Here is a 5,925-nt window from a genome sequence, read left to right as displayed (position 1 = left end):
CACAAAGATGAAAATAAATGATTTTTTTTTTAGATCATCTACATATCCTCCATTCATTCTTTCCATAATCATAACTATTTCAGGAGTTGACTTTGTCCTGAAAGAAAGTATATTAAATTTTATACTCAGATAAAGGTCGCTGAAGTTGTGAGCATGTGCCTATGGGATGAATCTGTCTACTGTGAATTGTATATTATGCCAACACTGTGGTTAGAATGACTATATTTATTATGTGGACTGGGGTGGCAAGAAGGTGTACGTAATTGTGCTCCGGCACTAAAAACCCATTACAAAATTTACCCAAGAATTCATGATGTAGTTTTCAAAAGATTATGCAGTTACATTCATACTCCTGAATATTGCTAGATTCTTAATTTAATTAAGTAGCCTATTTTAAAGCCATATATGATGCATTATGCTCTATGTATTGTTTGACATATGGCCGATTGTGTACAACACTCTCAAATCTGCCAGCTGTGTTTAAGGAACAAAAATATTTTGTTTTCAGACAGCTTGATAAAAATCTTGAAGTTTGTGAGAAAACAGAACTTCTTAAAAATGTGGGGCTTTTTTGGAAGCACTGGGAAACTCTGAGGTGATATCCACAAAGGAAGAGTTCCTAATTTTACCATAATAGAAGTCTTGTTAATTTTCAATAATAACATGTTGCCAACTTGTATTGAACTCATTTTCTCTTATAACATCTAGTTAGTCCCTTTATTTTTTGTTTCAGGATCTGACAGAATAAAGAATGCTCCCCCAATCTGGGCCAAACTGCGCTTTTTGTGTTAATTACACACAAAATATGTTAGGACCCACAGAGACTGGTTTAAGCAATTTAGACCCTAAGAAATATAGTGTCTCAAACATAATTGTTATTTTAATTGTTTTCTTCCCTCTGCATTAAGGACAGAACCTTCACTTGTCCAAATTGCTTAGAGCTGGAGTTTGCGGTGGTGGTAGTGCTGGGAGCGGGGATTGTTGCCCTGACACTGGGTCTTGCAGCTCTGGCTCTTCAGGCTCCATGTGGAGATGGAGGGAGTTCTGACCACTTTTATTACTTCTACCAAGGAAGAGGCTGAGGACCTATGATGATATGCACTTCCAATCTTTGCCAGGGGCAAAATCCTATTAGGCTGGTGCTTTGCAAATTATGGATTGCAACCCATTGGTGGGTTCTAAAATCGATTTGATTAGTTTGACCAGCATTTAAAAAAGATTTGGAATAGAGTATATTGTACACTTTCAAACTTCTGTTTCAGTTGTATATATGTCTGTGTGCTGGGTCACTACATAAAATAAATTTTATACTGTTGATTGTAAAATAAGTGTAAAAGCTATGGCATTGAACTTCTACCCTTAACATATCAATTATGACATTTTTATGCTTTATTTCATAAGTAAAGGACCCTTTTTTTTTTTCTTGGAGTAAACTGGGGAGTTCAATAAATAAGTGGGATTTCTAAGCACAGTGCTTCAGGCAGCCGGTTTGTATAACTTGCTCATTCTTAATCAGATGTACAGTTATTGTAGGATGAAGTGATCTCTGCACCTTAGTAAAGGCATGTCTTGCATAAGAAAAGCAGACATGCCCTGGCGGGTTTGGCTCAGCTGTTAGAGACCTGGGTTGGTCAGACATGCCCTGGCGGGTTTGGCTCAGCTGTTAGAGACCTGGGTTTGGTTCCTGCTAAGGGCATGTACCTCGGTTGCAGTTTGTCCCTGGCCCTGGTTGGGTCATGCAGATGGCAACCACTTGATGTGTCCCTTTCACGTTGATGTTTCTCTCTCTATTTCTCCCTCCCACTCTATCTGAAGAAAAAAATGAAAAAATGTCCTCAGGTGAGGATAAAAATATATATATATTTTGTTCCCTCTTCCTTAGTGTCCATGGTGCCAGCTCTGTTTATAGAAACTGACCATGGTTCCAGGTTCCTCTCAGTGGCCCTGAACTCTGGGTTCTGATTCTGGTTATATCTGCTCCTCCCTTTGGCCTTATACTCCAGTAATGTAGCAATCCCTGCTTTTGCTACTATCTCAATTGCTTCACCATTCCCTTTTGTTCTTTCAGAGACCTTCCATAACCTGTACAACACTTTTCTGCATTAAATTTCCTGTGTTTTAAGTACTCAGTGTTGTTTCCACCTTCCTGACTAGACGGGTTAATACAAGAGTTTAGAATGAGATATTTATGCATCATCATCAATAATAACTGATAGCTTACATGTATCAGGTATTATTCTAAGTGCCTTTCATATATTATCAGCTCTATTTCACAGATGAGGAAACCGAAGCACAGAGAGGTTACTTGCCCTATATAACTATTATATTATAGTGTTCTAACTACTAAAGCTTTATTTTGCCTTGATTTTCAATTTGGATTTTTTGTTTTATTACCCAGTGCTTCACCTGTAGAATTCTTCAGCTAGGCATAACCACTCCTCACATTGTCGGGTGTTTTGTAAATCCCAGTATTTTTTAATATTGATGGATTGCTTAATCAATAAAATGAAGATGCATTGATCTTCTATTCTATACCAAACTCTATGACAGGAGCTGTTGTTGAAAGAGTCAAGATTACTGAGCTCTATAAATAAATAGCCCATCTTCCCACCTGCTTTTATAAGTGTAATATGACTGTTAAAATCAAGGGCTACTCACTCCCAACTCAGGTTTGACCTACAGTTGCCCAGGAGAAGATGGCCTCCCTACCAGGTGCCATGTTTCAGCACATCTGTGATACTGAAGGTCACTATGATGCTGCTTTTTATTCTGCTACATCTAAACAAAATAAACTGTGACAAGTAGGAAAGGAATTGTTGAGAGTAGCACAAATCTTAAAAGAACCCAAAATGGCTGCTTCAATTATGAATCCCTTTGCAAAGTGTTCATTCCATTAAAGTGAAAAGCCTGAATGACATGACCACCAAAGAGAGGTTTCTTCCCTCACATCCAACCTCATCAATTTGCTTGCTGAAAATTATACTTGACCAATACCCCCGGCATCATTTCTGCTGGGTTTTTTTTTGGGGGGGGGGGTAGTGCCCCTATTGGGAACTGAACCCAGGACTCTCTGGTCCACAGGCCAATGCTCCAACCACTGAGCCAAACCGACCATGGCCATTTCTGCTTTTTCTACCATGATGAGTGGCTACTGTGAAGCAGTCCCATGCACAGTGACCACTGCATCTCCTTCAGATGAAGCCATCTTTTCTGAATCAAAAACAGTCCTGAACAGCTTCCTAAGTAAAAGCCAAATACTGAAATTGGAAGTCAAGATTGACCTGTCAATCACGAGTGGAATGATTGCCCATATTGGAGAGAAATATGTTGATCTGTCTACAAAAATCAAGACTCAGAAGCTGAGAATAAGTTTATGCGAGAGGTTTTATGAAAGTGTTTATTTTTCTTTCAGTGAAAATTCTTAAACTTAGAGCAACAATAAAATATTTCCTGAAGAGAAAAAAAAATCAAGGCCTAAAATCAAGTACAAAAGACTTCCAAACCTTCTAGTCAAGCTAGATCAAGATGGCAGCCCAGAAATACCAGTTTACTTTAGAAATAAAGTTGCATTTAGAAATATTCCCCTCTGCTCTAGCACACTTCTGGTGGAAATGCAGACTGGTGCAGCCACTATAGAAAACAAAATGGTATTTCCTCAAAAAATTAAAAATTGATATGCCATTTGACCCAGTCATCCCACTTCTAAGAATATATCCTAAGAAGCTTAAAACACCAATCAGAAAGAATGTATGTATCCCTCTGTTCATAGCACCACTATTTATAATCACTAAGATCTGGAAACAGTCCAAGTGTCCATCAGTAGACAAATAGATAAAAAAGCTGTGGTACATGTACACAATGGAATACTATGCAGCTGTAAGAAAGAAAGATCCCTTATCTTTTGAGATGACATGGAGGGACCCGGAGAGTATTATGCTAAATGAAATAGGACAGCCAGAGAAGGACAAATATCACATGATCTTACTTATTTGTGGAATATAATAAACAAAATAGACCCAGAGACATAGAAGTGGGGTACAGACTAACAAACCTCAGAAGAGGGTGATGAGGAAAGGGAAGAGATAAATAAAAAAATCACCTCATATGCATATATGGGTAACCAATGGATATAACACCAATGCTGGGGAGGGGAGAGGGAAGATTGGGAGGAGGGTGTCAATGGGGGAGAAAGAAGAAACATCTGAAACAAAAAATAAAGTAAGAAAGTAGAGAAAGAAAGAAAAGAAATATTCCACTCTGATTCTCAAAGAAGTCATTTGCAGCCTTATCCTAAAACCAGTATTCCTTAATTTGTTTATTTGAAACAAACATACATTTTAGTACCAGAGTAAATCATGTCTAGGAAGTAATATTTCTTTTGTAGCTAAATAATCATTGATGCACAACATTATGGTTGTTTCTCATTACTGTAGTTTGGGGAGCTACTTTTCTCAAACTTTCTCAATCAATAGAATATAAATCTATCAGCTACCATCCAAACAACCCTCTGGGTATGGATTATTTAGTATGCATGCAAGGCTACTCATATTACGGACTAAAATGTACAATCAAGCAGAATGATGTGCACACAGCTGTTTTATATTTAGTTGGCTTTCTAATGTGAGCTAATTTGTTGGAGGGACTCAGGGCATTACTAAGATTTATTTCAAGTTTAGGATGAGATAAAATTATTGTTTGAAGGTGAAACTCTAGTCTCTACTCAACTTCAGGAAACATTACTTTTGTATTTTTTTTTATTTATTTTGGATGGGGGAAAGTGATATATTAGCACATATAAAGGTAATAAGGCTTCACAACACCTCCTCCCTCCCTCCTTGAAACCAACATCTTAAAACCCCTACTTTCCTTTTATAATGATAAATGTGAATAAAAGCAAAGGTGATATGAATATTACTTAGACTTGAAAACCGTCTATGTGAAAATTAGATGGCGACTGCATAACAAAATACAGTATTCACCTTGCTCTTAGATTTACATCTTAGCTAAATGCTCTGACAGAAGGTAAGGCTGTTCAATAAATACCTAATGTGTGGAAGTTGCTTTCATTTATGCATGTTTTTCCCTTGGGCAAAGATGAAGCACAGAAGAAAGAGGAAAAAAGACCTTGAGGGGAGTAAAATGTCATTCTCTGGTTTCAGAATAAATTGGTGTTATCTTCTGAAACTATAGAACAGCAGAAATCCCTGTGAAGAAGAGAATCAGCAGAAACCATTATGCAAAAGAACAACATACTACAACTACTAAAAGGGATGAAGTTAGTGATTCAGAATAGAACTGTATTGTCTTGGTTGTGAAACCTACATCTGCTTCATCAGGAGGTTAATGGGGTGCAGAATGTCAATTGTAACAGCCATGGAAAATAGGTAGAACAGAACCACTGAATTTTATCAATGAATATTGTTAACTTATTGAGAAGTTGAAATTTTAGAGGACTGCTAGTCTCACTTTAAAATAAATCTAGTTGTTTTTGTTGGCTCATTATGAAAACCTGGATATTCCATTTAATTAAGAATGGTGGCAAGTAGAATACATACCTGTTTTCTGCTTCTTAGTAATCAGGAAGAGAGATACATTGCCCATATTACACAATAAAATTTTATTTAGGCACCTATTTTATTAGTGATTTCTTAACTCTGTAATTATACAAATGTTATAATTGAACAAGGCAATGTTTCTTAATAGTAGTAAACCCCCTGTACAGTTCAAATGTGTGTATAGGGCCTGGAGTGAATCAAGATGCAAACAACTCAAGTTATAATAAAAAAATTAATGTTTTAAGTTTCATTATTACCATTTGATTTATTTACCCACTTGAGTTCATTGCCATCTTCTCAAGGATCCTAATTCCTATCTCCTCAATAGCTTTCCAATTTTGTGCATCTCTCTCCATTCTCAGTGACCACA

General features: G+C 36.9%; 1 pseudogene; it reads left to right on the top strand.

Moving 5' to 3' along the window:
• The first annotated feature begins 2,696 nt into the window (after positions 1–2,696).
• LOC118636136 lies at positions 2,697–3,425 on the top strand (annotated as a pseudogene).
• The last annotated feature ends 2,500 nt before the right edge of the window (positions 3,426–5,925 follow it).

The sequence above is a fragment of the Molossus molossus genome, unplaced genomic scaffold, assembly GCF_014108415.1.
Source record: "Molossus molossus isolate mMolMol1 unplaced genomic scaffold, mMolMol1.p scaffold_m16_p_2, whole genome shotgun sequence".
In the NCBI taxonomy this organism is placed as follows: domain Eukaryota; kingdom Metazoa; phylum Chordata; class Mammalia; order Chiroptera; family Molossidae; genus Molossus; species Molossus molossus.
Note: the sequence above shows the minus strand (reverse complement) of the source record. Positions and strands in the feature narration are given on the sequence as shown.